At 43.8% G+C, this 16,128-nt stretch overlaps 1 long non-coding RNA gene across 5 annotated transcripts in view; it reads right to left on the bottom strand.

Moving 5' to 3' along the window:
• The window catches only part of LOC121832693 (uncharacterized), a 34,655-nt gene extending 25,781 nt beyond the window's left edge, over positions 1 to 8,874 (bottom strand). For 4 of the 5 annotated variants that reach the window (XR_013042823.1, XR_013042821.1, XR_013042824.1 and 1 more), the window contains exons 1-4: positions 8,669 to 8,874; positions 6,425 to 6,530; positions 5,768 to 5,936; positions 3,854 to 3,932 (exon numbers count right to left, since the gene is read on the bottom strand). This is a non-coding gene — a long non-coding RNA (uncharacterized LOC121832693). The remainder of the gene's footprint in view (positions 1 to 3,853; positions 3,933 to 5,767; positions 5,937 to 6,424; positions 6,531 to 8,668) is intronic. The other variant, XR_013042825.1, reaches the window with a different exon arrangement.
• Between the last annotated feature and the right edge of the window lie 7,254 nt (positions 8,875 to 16,128).

Genomic DNA, 16,128 nt, shown 5'->3' on the forward strand with positions numbered 1-16,128 from the left:
GGTTGACCCCATATCTTAGCTTTGTGAACAGTGCTACAAATAGGTGTGCAGATGTTTTTCAATATATTAATTTTCATTTCTTAAAATACACACCACCTAGCAGTGGTACTTACTGCTGAGTCATTTTGTGTTTCTATTTTTTCTTTTGTGAGAAACCTTCACTCTATTTTACAGAATGGGTGTGTTGACTTACATTCCTGCCAGCAGCGTATGAGAGTTCCCCTTTTCTTTTTCTTTGTTTTTTCTTTTGATTTATTTGACTCCTATGAGTGCTTTGCCTGCCTGCATGTCTGTGCATCAGATGCATGCTTGGTGCCTGAGGAAGTGGTGAGGCTCCCTGTGGGTGCTGGGAATCAAACCTGGTGCTTGGAGAGAACAAGTGCTCTAGCCCAGGACAGTTCCCTTTTTCTGTTCCCTCATTAGCATGTCATTTTTTTTGGCCTTAAAAAAAACATTTTCATCATATATATTCATTGCACATGGTGTTTTGTTACATAAATACATGTACAAGTACACATTGCACATTGAGCACATCCCCGCCACACTGTCCTCCTCCTCTTAGTCCCTGAGACAGTTTCACTTCCCCCTTTGTGTCATAAATACATACATATTTTTATATCTATAAAAAATATGAAAATTACAAGCGAGGGAAAACATACGATATCTGTCTTTCTGCAATTGTCTTAATTTGCCTAATAAGATTTTCTGCAGTTACATACATTTTTCCACAAATAAAATGTCAGAGTGTGTGTGTGTGTGTGTGTGTGTGTGTGTGTGTATGTGTGTGTGTGTGTGTATGTTTGTATATATGTGACCTTGTTTATCCAGTTCTCTGTTGTTGGAGACTCAGGGTGGCTCCACAATTTAGCTATTATGCACGCTGCTACAGAAAACACTTAGGTGCGAGTATGTCTGTTATGTATTGATTTGGAGTCCTTTGGGTAAGTGTCCAGGAGTTTTATAGCTGGCCCATATGGTAGATCTGTTTTCAGCCTTTTGAGGAACCTCTGTACTGATTTCTATTGTAGCTGAAGTCTCTTCAAGTATCATATTCCCACCAGCAGTATATAAGAGTTCCTTCTTGCCTATATTCTAATCAGCCTTGTTATTTGTTTTGTCTTCTTTGTCTTTACTGTTAATTTTTGAAGCTTTTTTTTTAAATTTGAAAATGGATTTTTTTTTTGTACAGTATTTTCTGATTTTGGTTTTCCCTCCCCCAGCTCCGCCAAACCCCTCCCCCAGCCCTTCCCAGCTCCTCCCCACTTTCCAAGCCACCCAAATCCACACCCTTTCCTTTCTCTCTCTCATTAGAATACAGGCATCTAAAATATAATAAAATTTAAAAAAAAGAAGAAAAAGAGCCAAAAAATGCACAAGAAATACACACAGATACTGAGACATGCATATTTGCACACACAGAAAACCCATAAAAACAAAACTGGACTCACCATAATATAAAAACAAATTATCTGTAAGATTAAAAAAAATTGCCTGAAAAAGCACTGAAGACAAAACAAAAACAAAACAAAACAAAAACAACAACAACAAAAAAGAAACACCTCCGTTTAGTTCATTTTGTGCTGGCCATCTGCAGCTGGGCATGGGGTCTACCCTTAAGTGCATTCAATGAGACTCTATTGGGAAAAAAATAAGTTTTCGTTTGCAAGAGGTTATCAACTGGAAATAGCTTCTGAGCTGGGGTGGGGGCTGTGTCTGCTTCTCCTCTCCGGGACCCCGGGGAGCTGGTCTAGCCTGTGCTGGCCCTGCACATGCTGCCCCAGTCTCTGTGAGTCCATGTGTGTCTAGAAAGTTTTGTTTCCTTGGTGTCTTCCATCCCCATTGGCTATGACAATCACTCCACCTCCTCCTCTGCAGAGTTCCCTGAGTCCTGAGGAGAGGAATGTGATGGAGACACCCTGTTTAGGACTGCTTAAATGTGTCTCACTCTCTGCACATTGTCCAGCTGCGCGTCTATTTGTTCTCCTCTATTGCAGGAGGAGGCTTCTCTGATGATGACTGAGCAAGGCACTGATCTATGGGTATAGCAGAATCTTGGTAGAAGTCATTTATCCCTATGTCCTTTTATCAAAATAGCAGTTTTTTGTTTTCTACATCATTCTATCATCAGAAACTGTGGAAGAAGATCATTCATGGACTTAATGTTCTACTGAGGGTTTCCCCTGTGTTTGTTCCAGATCAGGGCATTAGGTGGTTTTCCCTGAGCTCTGGGCCTTACACACCTGAGTAAAATTGGCCTCATCTGAGCTAGACTCAATACAGATCTCTTAAAGGGGAAAGGAATCCAATTTTGTAAAGATATTGAGATGTTAAAGGATTTATCATCAACATTCCAGAGAATAAAATTGTAGGGAGTGAGTGAAGTCCTGATTGAATGAATGTTTATCATTGGACATGAGCCAGCCTTGTCAAGAACCAAGACCTCAGCCCATGGGTGGCAAATCCTTCTGCAGATGGGTCTGGCTCAGAATTGGCAAAACCTTTGTCTGGTCTGAGTGTGAATGTTGGCTGTGTGTGCAAAAACTGGCAACGGCCACTTTCCCTTCCTAGAGGACTACAGCCTGAGCCTGTGCACCCACAAAGACCTACTACCAAGACTAACTCCCACCCCGTCCCCTGTCTGTGCTGTTCATAATCAATGTGCAAAGGTTCCAGGTTGTACAGTAGTTGGTGCCACCCCATCAGAGGGCACAAAGCCCACCTGACCCAGCTCTTCTGTATACATGTCTGTGTGTCTGTCCTTTCTTCATTCCCTCACCACCCCAGTCAGGCTTCCAGACTGAAACCAAAAGGGATTAGGTATGACATAATACCCTTCAGAAGCTAAACTCCATTAAAAAAAAGTGTAAAGTTTTTATGGAATATTACTTTATATTCACAATGCTAAAGAGTAGCTTGAACATGGTCCTGAATTAATCTTACAGTCCACATATTTCAATGTAATACCACTTGGCTCTTCAATGTATTTCTGGCTTTGGTCTGATTCCATCAGGCAAATGTTGATGCTTTTGGGTTTTTTGGTTTTTTTTTTTTTTTTTTTTTTTTTTTTTTTTTTTTTTTCAGGCTGTCTTTTTACATTTTCCCTGTCGAAGTGCCAGCAGGTAAGAATTTGCTGGTACAAAGTTTCTCTCCCCCACTCCCCATCAATCTACTGACAGCCTTTCCTGCATCTTCTTCTCTTTCTTTCTTCTATAAGCTCACGTTTCCCCCCTTTGAAGCCCCATACAAAACATGCTGTTGAGTTTAAGGATGAGGGTTATTTTGATTATAGGGTTTAATACTCGTAAACGGGAACGAAGACATCGATGAGGCAATTCACCTCATTGGAAGCTCAAGGATACAGGGTAGGTCAGTAGGTGAATGGGCTCCGAGGACCTTGATCCTTACCTCCCTAGATACATCCCCATTCTGCCTCGATAGCCCTCTTGTGGTGGTCCTCTCCAGTCTGCTTCATTACCCCTCTACCCTAGCTGCCCTGCATGTGGCCTTGCAGAACGAGGCTCTAGTGCAGGGGTGCCATTCCAGGCTCCTGGGCTCCTCTCCACACTTTGTCTCCCTCTCCACAGCCCTAGTCTTCCTGACCTCCCTTAGCCTTGCTCAGCTCCTGCGCCTGCGCAGAGCAGGGGCTTGCCGGTCTCGCCTGTGGGTGCCTATCTTTCTTAGCGTCTTCCATACTGGAACATTTCCTGCTTAGATACACTCTCCAGGGAGTGTGCACCCAGGGGAGATGGAGGGAAGGGAATTACTTGACTGTCACTGAAGTGCAGACAAGCCCGAGGAGGAAAGGGAGCCAAGGAAACGCTCTGCTGCTAGAGTGGGCTTCCTGGGACCTCACCTCCCAGCTGGAGCGTTTATTAGCAGTCTTCTTGGCCTCCTTCTGCAGTTAGTTACGCTGTCTTCTGTGGGGCTTGCTTCTTCACAGTCGTTATTTGTCAGTGGCCAGGAGGACGAGAAAAAGAAACAAACCAACAAAACAGATTTCTAAATCTCTCACATGTTTCCCCCCACGTCTACCGAAGGCTTCACTGAAATGTGAATGGCAATCCACTCCTTTAGCAAGTCTTGAACACGGGGACGGCCTTTCATTCTAACCTTCAAACGATTCTGTGCACGCTCTATGCTTTTTAATTTTAAAAGCACCACTATTGTAACTAAATTGAGACCAAGACTTGCTCATCCTCAAAAGGATGAAGCGTTCTGAGACACCAGCGCCAAGTGCTCTCATCTGGTGGCCCGAGCAGTTGTGTGCTGAGCCAAGGTTAAGTGAAGTTGGGGGAAATGGAAATGTTGACATTTCTTTAAACAATAAAAATTACAAGTGATTGCCAAAGTGCCATGAGCTGACATTTACAGAGATTGTTCACCACTTATATATATGAACTATCATAAGTAATTAGCTCATGGCAATTACCTCTCCCTTGTTATTTTGCTTTTAGAATATTTTCAAAGCTTAGGTTACTAAAATTTCAATAATCCTTGGGCCATGCTGTCATGGGTCTTTATCCAAATGATCGTGGTCTCTTGTAAACAGACCTGTGATCTGATTTCCATTGGGACAGGAGTTGTAAAAGGCCAGGGATTTGCAATGGATTTACACATATACTGTTTCAGTTAAGTTACCAAGGTCGACTTAACAGCCCCTTTCCTCGGAGTTTAGATGCATCTGCCACCCAGGGTCCCTCTATCATGTAGGAGGGCATGGGCGATGACATGAAAAGGAGCTGGAGACAGGGTGGGGGCCACAGCCCAGCCTTGGGGAAATTCCAGCATGGTCGTCCTCTTCTGCAGAGGAGCTGTCAATTAGCCAGCTCCGTGGCATCTGTGAGCCGACTCATCAAGACAGGTTCACGAGGAGGCAAGGAGCTGCCTGTGTACGTTTCTTTTGCAAGGCTTTACCCATGGTGTGCCCCTCCCCTGTCCCAACACCGCAGGAGAGAGGCTGGCTTGCTTAGACCAGTTCAAACCAAGTCCTGACACTCCATTGCAGGTTACAGTGCAGTTTCAGCATCCAGTTAGGATGATTAGTGAGAAATGTCTGAGTGCAAAAGGTACTGACCAGCTCAGTGGTCACATATGCTTGGCAAACATTTTATTTCTAACTATTATTTCAGTCTTAGATATAATTTCTCTAACAGAGCAGAAAGTGGGAGATTCAAAGTATGAACTAGAGCTATTATTCCATCTTGCATATGTGTCAGACCTGGGGATGGACACAGGTTTAATTCCAAAGAGCTTGGCTATTGTAAAATTTGGAATCTGAAAGTCAACAATAGTTCTCTGGAAATGCAAAGTGCTGCGCATGCTTAATTGCCATATTTTGTGGAACCTTCTAAATGGTATCCTTAGTATGTAGTCAAGACATGCTTTCCTAAGGACCATAGCAAGAAGTGCTGTGGGCGAATCTGCCTGTAAGTTTGCCCCACCGTTTTGCATCTATGTGAGGATTCTCCAAGTGGAGGGGAAGCAGGGGGAATTTCTCCAGCCCCCCCACCTCTCCTGTTTGCATCTCTGAGAACAAAACCTTCGTTCTTTCTAATCTTGGTTGGCAAGCAGAGCTTTGAACTCCTCGTGAGTGTGAAAAGCTGGGAGAATGGTGAAGAATTCCTCAACCCCATGGTCAAAGTTGACAGTGTGTTTTGAAACTCTGCGTGAAATTCAATCCAATCCTTCTCTTCTCGGATTACAGGATCCTTGGGGTGAAATATTGCATTTTAAAGCAAAGGTACAAAGCTAATCTATCATAGCTTACCTCCAGGTGAGATTTATTCCACACTGCCTGCAGAAAACACAGTGCCTGCTCTGCATGTGTAGACCATATTCCTCTTATTATCCAGTTGAGAAATCCCCGGCATATGCAACGCCTGAGAAATGAGCGGGCAGGCCCACAGAATGTGACACTTATGCTAATCTGCGCCCTGCTGTGGAAAAACACACACAAGGATTCCATTACCACATTCATTAGGCTGCAGCGCACTTTAGGCTGAATAGGGATTATGAACTAGAATAGGACGGAAACAGTTGATTGAGCCCACTTAGCCAAAAACCCTCTGACACTGGCCAAATATGCTGGCGTGGGATCATCGGCTCAGACTTGAAAGAGGACGTTAGTCGTTGAAAGTTTGTCCTTCCCTGTGGCTGTCATATTCATCAGCCCGTGACACATGTCATTGGTTTAGACAGTGAACACTGGAAACAGCAGTGTAGCTAAGGACTGGGTCTGGGGTCGTTGTTTGAAACATGACCCCACTCACCCCTTACACCTGTTGGATAGTGCCTGGCATTCCCTATCCACACTCCTTTTCTGATTACAGTCAGAAAATGAATTGTGTGGTGATAACACTGTATAGCTAGGAGAGAAATTAGAATCAGATGCAAAAGCCAGTTCAGCACTCAAGTCTCTCCTTGCCTTGGTCTTGGGGTCACTCTCCTCTTGCCTTGGTTTTGGGGTTGCTCTCCTTTTGCCTTGGTCTTGGGGTGACTGGACACAGTTGTCACCCATCAGCTCCATCTTCCTACAGTGGCAGAAAGGTTTGTCACTCTGAGCTAAAAATATTTTAAGAATTGTCAGAAATAATAAAGAAAGAAATACAAGTGACTGCTTGGGAGATGTTATGGAGTCTGGCTGTGGAAGCAGAGGGAAGAGATTTAAATCCACCCATGTATATCATTAAGAAGATAATAATAAAAACCGTCTGTGGAAATGTGTTTCCAGCCTTAGGTTCTGGGAAACTTTTTGTCTGGGTGTTTCTTTTCCAGCTTAGGAGTCTAACACAGTCTTCTTAAGAGAGTCTGTACCCAGAGTCTTGATTTATGTCACTGATGAGTTCCTGAAAAGCTGCAGAGAAATCAAATTTTGGTTTTGTGAACTAAATTGCATACATGCTCCCAGGCTCTTCTTTTGGCCAAGGTAAGCCTGCAAGGAATCTTCCTGGGTATGTGGAAAGTGACGGGTATAAATTTATGCCTGAAATGCAGATCACCCCTTGTTCATCACTGTTCTCATCTCTTCTAAGTTTACCTTACAAGGCTTCCCAGAAGTGGAGTCAATGAAATAATGAAACAGGAAGTGGAGGAGCCCCTGGAGCACACGCTGAGTTGAAATGACTGTGGCTTTTTACTTTTCCCCTCTTGAGAAAGTGGGACTGTCAGAAAACAGTGAGCCTCATTTTTCTATGCACACTTAAGTGATGGTATGGAAAGGCAACACTAAAACAGTTGGGGTTTCTTTTCTTCCTTCCTTCCCTCCTTCCCCACCGCTCCCGATATCCCTTTTTCTTTCTTTCTTTCTTTCTTTCTTTCTTTCTTTCTTTCTTTCTTTCTTTCTTTCTTTCTTTCTTTCTTTCTTTCTTTCTCTTCTTTGTTTTGTTTTGAGACAGAGTTTTTCTGTGTAGCCCTGGCCGTCCTGAAACTGTGCAGGCAGGCTGTCCTTGAACTCAGAGATCCACCTGCCTCTGCCTCTGCCTCCTAAAGGCTGGGATTAAAGGCCTCCACCACCATCTGGCTTCTCCCTTCCTTTCTCCTCTTGTCCACCCATCTCCAGCCATGCTTTCTATTTTTGATAGAATCTCATGGATTCCGGGCTGGCCTCGAGCTTGCTATGTACCTGAGAATGACTTTGAACTTCTGATCTTATTTCTTATCTCAGCCTTCCAAGCACTGGGATTATAGGTGTGGTCACCTTGTCTCATTTACCTTTTGAGTTTTCTATGCATAAATCCCAAGGGTGGCTTGGGATATCCATAAACAGATGGGAAGGACACAGAGCCAGCATCCCACCATCCTGTGCTGCTCTGGAAAAGGCAGAATCTACACGCAGCAGAATGGCCACTGAGAAACTGATTGCCTTTGGCTGCCACTGCTCCTGCTGTACCCAGCTCTGAAGTCTGTCCTGCTCTTGGCCCTGAAAGTGACTCTAAAACAGAACCAGACATGTGGCCAGTGGATTAAAAGAGCTGCTGGGCGGCTTTGGGGTGTTCCCCTCAACAGGCTGTGCCCACCCCGCCTTGCTTTTCTGGAGCATCCACTTAATTGAGTCTATTGCCCTGTGTCCTCCAGGTCACTGGGACACCGGGAAGCATCAAACAGGTTGGAGGAGGCTCTGTGTTCTTCCAGGGGAACATAGCCCTTTGCACCCAGATTGTAATACAATCCTTCCTCTCTAGGGCTGCGAATGCTACAGCGAAAAACTGTTTGAAAACCTCTTTTATCATTCATCGTCTCCAGACTGAAATTGTTTTTGACAACCTCTGCAGAAAACAAGCAGTGTTCTGGCTACTGGCGAGTCGGGAAAAGGGAGGAAACACATGTTCACTGTCAGCCGGAGCCCCGGAGAAGGCCCTGACAACCTTTTAACCCCCTTTCCCAGAGAAAGGACCCAAATGTTTTTTTGGAACAAAGTCACCATGTTGTCTTTAAGCATCTTTCTCGTTTAATGTGTTTTGTTTTCCCCAGGACAGCAGCCTTAAAATAACAATCCTCAGCCCTCCGTTTTTATTGTGGGTAGTAGCAGATCTGTGTTGCATCCTACCAGGGAGGACAAGGAGAAGGCGACTGCTCGTGGCCGTCGTTTATGAACTAAACTGTCTTTTCATTTCTTTTTTTAACTGTCTGACCACAGTTTAAATACCAACACACAGAGGAGTTCACTCACCTCATATAGTGATTTCTCAAAACCAGCCAAGAAGCTGCAGGAGTGAAATTTTCTGAACAGTGGGAAGGCTGCCTAGCCGACATCCTTAGCATGCTGGGCACTGAGGCAGCTGTGGAAATGGTTGTGAACTTCAAGGTCTGGAGCCAGAAATGCCCGGGTATCGCTTAAGGCACATGTTACCAAGCAGAACTATGTCTATAGTTCCTAGTTCTATAATAGAACTATTTCTATAGCAACCGGGCTGGGAGATGGGGGAGGGGTGTCTATACTAACAGAAACTGTTAGTGTGTGTGTGTGTGTGTGTGTGTGTGTGTGTGTGTGTGTGTGTTGCTTTAACAAAAAAAGGATTGTTTTAAAACACCAATACTGTGATCACAATGCTAAAAACCCAGCTCTCTGCTCCTTCTTCTGCAGCCTTGGTGCTCTTTCTCCGTCCTGCAGGCTCCAGTGGTTTGGATGACTGGGAGAAAATGAACCCCTGTGTCTCTCCCATTTTCAAGACGCCATTTATGCTTTCATACCCAAAGGGCAGGCTAATGTAAATGGGGGATGCTGGCTCAGAGAGGAAGTCCTGCGGGGACTTCCCTTGGCCCTGGAGAGGTACGAAGGGAAGACCAGAGAGAAACTGCTCGCTATACAAGCTGAGGTCTGGGTCCTTGTCCCCTTCTTATTCTACCATTGACTGCTACCTTTCTCTCTCTGCCCCCCACTTGTTTGAGGTCTCTCTCTAATTACTTTTCAAATTGATTCTAAATTAATTAGGTTTTTATTGAAGCAAAACTCGCCTAACATGAACTATTTTGTGTGGTGCTAGGAATCAAACCCAGGACTTCATGCATGCTAAGCACACCACCACTGAGCTAGCTGAGGACCGGTGGCCACTCTTTCTTTGCTCTGTTGGTTGGTTTTGGTTGGTACTGTTCTGATCCTCCTGCATCAGCCTGCTGAGCACTGGAATTATAGGTATGCACCACCATCAACTGCTGGAATTACTAATTTTAAAGTGAATGATTAAAACACAAATAACATAGTCTCAGTATTGTGCAACCACAATGCGTATCTTATTCCAAAACATTTTCATGACTCTAGAGGAAAACTTTACAGCCTGGAGCTGTTAATCACACTTCTTCTCCACAGCCCGTGTGAAGATTAACCCACTCTCTGCTCCTAAGGAGTCGCCTGTTTTGTAATGACTTGGATGGTTAGTAGAAGCAGAGTCATACCCCACTGCATCTGAGACTGCCTCTGTAGCATTAAGCAGTGCTTCTCTCCCTTCAGTGGCTTCACCCAATTCCATTGCATGCAAGTGCCATCGTTGGTCCATCCATTCACCCATCAATGGACGTTCTTCCCAGGGACATCTGTGAACATGTTTGTTTGAGCACCTATTACCAGTTCCACGAGCAGAATTGACGAGCAGAACCATCATGTGATGGTTCTCTGTTTTACTTTTTGAAGAGCAGCCAAACTTTCCCACGGTTTGTGACTGAACCATTTTATATTCCCAATATCAATGCATAGACGTTCCCATTTCTCTATAGCCTCGGTAGCATTTGTTACTTTTCATGGTAAAAAAAAATCATTCTAGTCATGTGAAACTGCATCTCACTGAGTTTTGATTTTCATTTCCCAAATGCTTAATGAGCTTCTCCCGAGCTGATTGTACAGTGTGGATGATTTTGGGGGAAATACCTTTTCAAGTCCTGTTATTGATCTGATTCTTTGCTGTTTTGTAGTTGAGTTGTAAGGGTTCCCATGTATCCTGAAGCCTGGACGCTTACCATACATGTGATTTTAAATTAGTTCCTTCCATGCTGCAGTTTGTATTTCCACCTTTCTGATAATTTCCTGTGATGGCCAAAACATTTTAGTTCTGACTCAGTCTGTTCTATGTGGATATTTTTGCTCCTACTTTTAGGATATAGCTGAGAATAAATTGCCAATTCCAAATTCATGAGGATTACTCATGTGTTTTTTCCCAAGAGTGTTTTTGTTTTTTTTTTGGTTTTTTCGAGACAAGGTTTCCTTGTGTAGCTTTGCGCCTTTCCTGGAACTCACTTTGTAGACTAGGCTGGCCTCGAACTCACAGAGATCCACCTGCCTCTGCCTCCTGAGTGCTGGGATTAAAGGCGTGTGCCACCACCGCTATAAGTTTAGGTCTTACATTTATCTACGATCCTCTTGGAATTAAAATTTTTTTCCAGGGCTGAAGAGATAGCTCAGCAGTTAAGAGCACTGACTGCTCTTCCAGAGGACCCAGGTACAATTCCCAGCACCCACATGGCAGCTCACAACTGTCTGCAACTCCTGTTCCAGGGGATCTGACACCTTCACACCAATGTACATAAAATAAAATTAAATAAATTATTAAAAATTATTTTTCTTCCCATGCTCTAAGGTAGACTCCAACTTCTTTCTGTTGAATGTGGTGATGTCACTGCCCCAGCAACCTTCGATGGACATTCCATCATTTCCCTTAGCGAATGGCAACCTTGTTGAGCATCAGTTGGCCATACATACATAGACTCTGTGTGTCTAGCCCATGTGTCTGTCGCATTACCAGACTTATTAAAACCACAGTAGCGTCTGTATTGTTTTAAATCAGGAAGGGCGAGTCTTTCAACTTCCCACCAGCTTTCTTGATGAGCTTCTGTGATTCAGACCCAGATTCCCACTAGCTCTGTTTCCCAGCATGATGCCCCCACCCTCTGTTCATGCGCTTTTGCTGGGAGTTGAACCAGGGTCTTTATGCGTGGTTTCTAGGCTCTCTACTGCTCAGATATGTCCTCAGGCCTCTCTTTACTTTTTATTTTGAGATAAGGCCTCATTAAAATTCCCAGGTGAATCTTGAACTCACTTTTGTAGCCTAGGCTAGCTTTGAACTTGTACCCCTCCTGGCCCAGCCTCTTGGCATAATTATCCTCATCCCATGCATGGACAACAAAGGCACAGACATTCTGAGAGGTGCCCTGGAAAGAAGGGTTAATATTCCCCAGAACCCTTTTCTTTAACGTAAGTAACACGTGCTCACTGTAGAAAATATGGAAAGGGAGGAACAATTACAAAAGCAGAAATAGGAATCAACAGTAATTTCACTTTTCATGAATAGACAACTGGTCTCTTTTGACCAAAGTTGCTTGCTTTCAGCTCCAAAATGTCTAGGCAGTAGCAGGCTGCTGTGTGTCTTGGCGTCGCTGCCCTGTCTATGAGTTCGTATTGGTCCTGTTCTTCTCAGTCCTGTTATTTTCTGTTCCCTTTTCTTCTTCTGTCTGCACGTCCTCCCCTCATTCTCGGGCATCCTTCTCTTTCTGCTACCCTTTAAAGTGGAAGCAGAAAGAAATGAAAAGAGGGCTCCCAGTGGGTGGCAGGACAGACATTTGGCTTCTCCCAGACTCCATGTTCTTCAGATCCCCTCCCACCCTAGTGAGAGCTCTCCCCCCTCCCTGCTCCTCCCTAGCTGGCCTATTGAGGAACGACATGGAGCCTGTACAAGATGAACTGACAGTTCTGTGCATGCGTGTTTACGAGCAACAGACGGTGGGAGCAAACACGGCCAAACCATCTTTCATCCATAACACATATTATTGATTTTTCTCTAATTAAAACAGTCACAACAGACATTGTTGTCATACCCATGTTTCTCCTCTTTTATAGTTTAAATAGAAACCAGCTTGCCTGGGGAGCACCCAGCCATGCAGCTTCTTTTATCCTCCACCCCCTTCTCTCTTCCTCTTAGTAGAGGGGCTTCTCTTCACAAGGGATCTTTGGGGTCTTTAGCACATTGGGGATGTGAAGATCTCCACTCTTGTCAGTGCCTATTACGTCTTCACTCTGTCCGTTTTCTCAGGAAAGCAAAGGGTGAATTGTGTACCCGGGCACCCGACCCCCTCCCAATCACACAGCAGAGAGCTGGGGGCATCTGTTTCTGTGATTCCTCCTTTGTTGACTGTCATTCTTGTTAACAGCTGGCCTTATGGTTTGGGATATTTCTTCATCAGGGAGACCACAGGCTTTTCTCTGCCATGCTCCTGTCCTCCGGTGGCCCACAGAGTTCCAGGGCAGTGGGAGAGGGCTGGAAGTTTTGGAAACAGCTCCACTCTTAGAACAGCAGGGTTGCAGTTAGCTCCTGGCTTCCCTGGAAAACAAATGCCCGTGAGTGAAGGAAACATCTGACCTTGATCCTCATGTGAGGCTGGAAGCAGAGGGCACTGGGTGTTCCGAGGCTGGATCCCAATGACAAACGTGTCAAAAGGAATCTTGTTTCCTTCCTGATGCCCAAGTAAATGAGATTACGGCTTTGTGTGTGTGTGTGTGTGTGTGTGTGTGTGTGTGTGTGTGTGTGTGTGTGTGTGTGTCGGGGGGGGGGGTATTGGAAGCACAGAGGACACAGCAGGCCCAGGGCCCAGGCTCCCTGCCACTGCCTAGTTTTGCGGCCTTAGATGAACACTGGCTTTCTGGGTTTTCCTCCGTAACAAGAAAAGATGGTACACACGAGCAGTTCTGGAGTCGTGTGAAGTCCCTTGCAAATGGTGGAAAGTAAGTGACGAGGTCAGAAGCTTTGGGTTCAATCATCCTATAATTTGCCAACAGTGTGTGTCATTTCTAGGTTCTGAGCATACATTATCAACAGGAAACAAAGATCTGAAAGTTTAAGAAGTTTAGATCTTATCAGGAAGTCAAACAACAGCCATATACATACATACACACACATGCATATGTACAATGTACATACATTATGTGAGTTGTATCTGTGTGTGTCATGTGTCTGTGTTTGTGTACTCACATCCATCAGGAAGGAATTAAGTAATATGAAGATAGATAGATGGTTAAGTTAGATAGTCCTAAGGAGTAAGCATTTGGAGCCATCTTTGAGACATGTAGAGATCAGAACAAATGACAGCATCACCTATTTCCACACTTGTCATACAACAGACATTTGTAAATCAAAGACAACATTGAGAACAGATGTGTAACATGTCTAGATCTCAGACAGGATGGTGTATGTGTGACTAGAAAGGAGAAACAGAGCTGGCTAGATCCACACAATCTCTTGATTTCTGCCATGTAGCCAGCTGTGATTTTCTGGGATGGTCCCCCATCTGTTATAAAGAGGAGCTTCTTTGATGAGGAGTGGTGGTATCCTTACCTGTGGGTGTAAAGATCGGATTAAAAGTGTAGTTAGAAATTACACTGGTCTAGCAAAGCGGCTGTAGTAGAGTCTCCCCTAAGACCCATGACCTCACTAGCCTTGGGAACTTGGCTGGATTTCTAGTACTAGGCATGATTGTCCTTCTGTTGCGTGGGACTCAAGCCCATTTGAACAGCTGTTGGTTGCCACCAACACAGAAGTGCCACCATTGCATCCTTGTAGATATCTTGCCTTGCTGGTCATTGTTGTGGCTCATCGCTATAAAGCTAGGTAGGGCTGTCAAGTGCTTCCCTTCCTTGGAAGCCTGCATAGTATTTTCTGGTACTATGGAAGCTAGACCTCTTTCAAGTTAGAGGCAACCTGACTAGTCAGGAGTCCCATGTCTTATTGTGCTGTGTTTTCAGCAAGAGGGACTCATCTTCAATTCTTGGGAGGCAACTAAGAGCTACATCCATCGTCTATATTGTTTTGTGAGTCATTTGAACTAATCTGACCAACTATTCAAAAGGACATTTCTTGTAACTTGCTTTTCTTGGTCTGTGCTTCTTGCGAGGAGCATTGTCATCCCAAGTGACATAACTTTGTACACACACAACACACACACAAATACATACATAACTTTGAGCATCCACATGTATATTATGCATATTATTTTCAGTAAATATAAAATGGTATGATTCCTCGAGGCTTTATCAAACAGCCTTGGTGAGTTTGTCCCCCCTTCTCCTTCTGTATTGACTTTCCTCCCCCTCCTCAGGGAGAACCCCTCCCCATTTTTCTGTTTTCCTTTCATATCACCTGTATCTTGCTATTCCTCTCTCAAGCCGCCCCACCCCAGGATCCTTTTATATTTTCCTGTTTCTGCATTTACTCCATGATATATACTCATGTCTGAAGACTAGAGCTAGGAACTGCAGATGAGAGAGAATATGACATTTGTCTTTCTGGGTCTGGGTTACCTCACTCAATATTATATTTTCTAGGTCTCTTTATTTACCTGCAAATTTAATGATTTCCTTTTCTTTATAGCTGAATGGTATATATGCACATATATATATATATATGTGCATAACACACACACACATATATATATATATACTACATGTCAGGTCCTACAACTGTGGCTCAAAGAACTTCATGGAAGAGAGAGTGGAATGAGTATAAGAGCTAAAATACCAGGAAGACTGTTTTGTGATGGACTCTTTTTAGAAATGGCTGAGAAACAAGACCTGAACAGTAACAATGCTAATAGACGTGCTAATACTGAAGGAGGAAAATCTCATGGATCCCTAGATATAGGGATCCCTATATAAAACCACCCCTAGATATAACCACAAGCAATCCACCAAGAAAGGAAGACTTAGCTTCTCAGGCCTGGGCCCCCTGGTTGGTTCTCCTAAACAAATGGGTCAGCCCTGAAAACATGTACACACAAACAACAAAGTGGACTTATCAGGTTGTATTTATATATTTGTCTGCATGTTGTGTGTATGTGTGTGTGTGTGTGTGTGTGTGTGTGTAACAATTATAATCAAAGTAAAAGAGGCTATCAATTGGGGACATGAGAGGGGCTGGAGAGAGGAAAAGGAAGAGAAAAAGTGAAGTTATTATACTTTAATTAAAATGTATTAAAAAAACTTTAAAAAGAAAAGGAGAAGGAAAGAAGGAAATTGGTCCATCCACTTGAGCAATGGTTCTCAACCTGTGGGTCACAACCCCTTTGGGGGGGAGTCAAATGACCACTTTACAGGATTGCATATAGATATCCTGCATATCAGATATTTACATTATTATTCTTAACAGTAGAAAAAGTACAGTTATGAAATAGCAATATAATTTTATGGTTGGGGGTCACCACAACATGAGGAGCTGTATTAAAGGGTCTCAGTATTAGGAAGAGGAAGGGGAGAAATAGTTGTTCCAGGGTGATGGACAAGAGCCTCATGTGTCGGCAACTACATGACACTTCTTTTTGTAAATTTCCTTTTTCAGGAATTGCCTTCTAAGAAGACTCCATACTTGGAATAAAAGGCAGTTGCTCATATTCTGTGACTATCATAAAGAGGTTTGGGCGAAAAGCATGTTCTATCATCAAGAGGTTAAGTATGCTGAAGCTTGGAAATGTCTTCAGTTAATTTCTCCTAATCTTTAGTTTTCCAAAGATGATCCCAAATAGCATAAACCCTGGAGAAAAGAAGTCAAGATCACAGTTGCTTGACCATGTCAGGGCAGCACAAATCCAGAGTTCGCAGTACTCAGGGATAGGCTCACACACCAGCCACACAAACAGTGAGAATCCAAGAGCTTTCCC

The sequence above is a fragment of the Peromyscus maniculatus genome, chromosome 10 (assembly GCF_049852395.1).
Source record: "Peromyscus maniculatus bairdii isolate BWxNUB_F1_BW_parent chromosome 10, HU_Pman_BW_mat_3.1, whole genome shotgun sequence".
In the NCBI taxonomy this organism is placed as follows: Eukaryota; Metazoa; Chordata; class Mammalia; order Rodentia; family Cricetidae; genus Peromyscus; species Peromyscus maniculatus.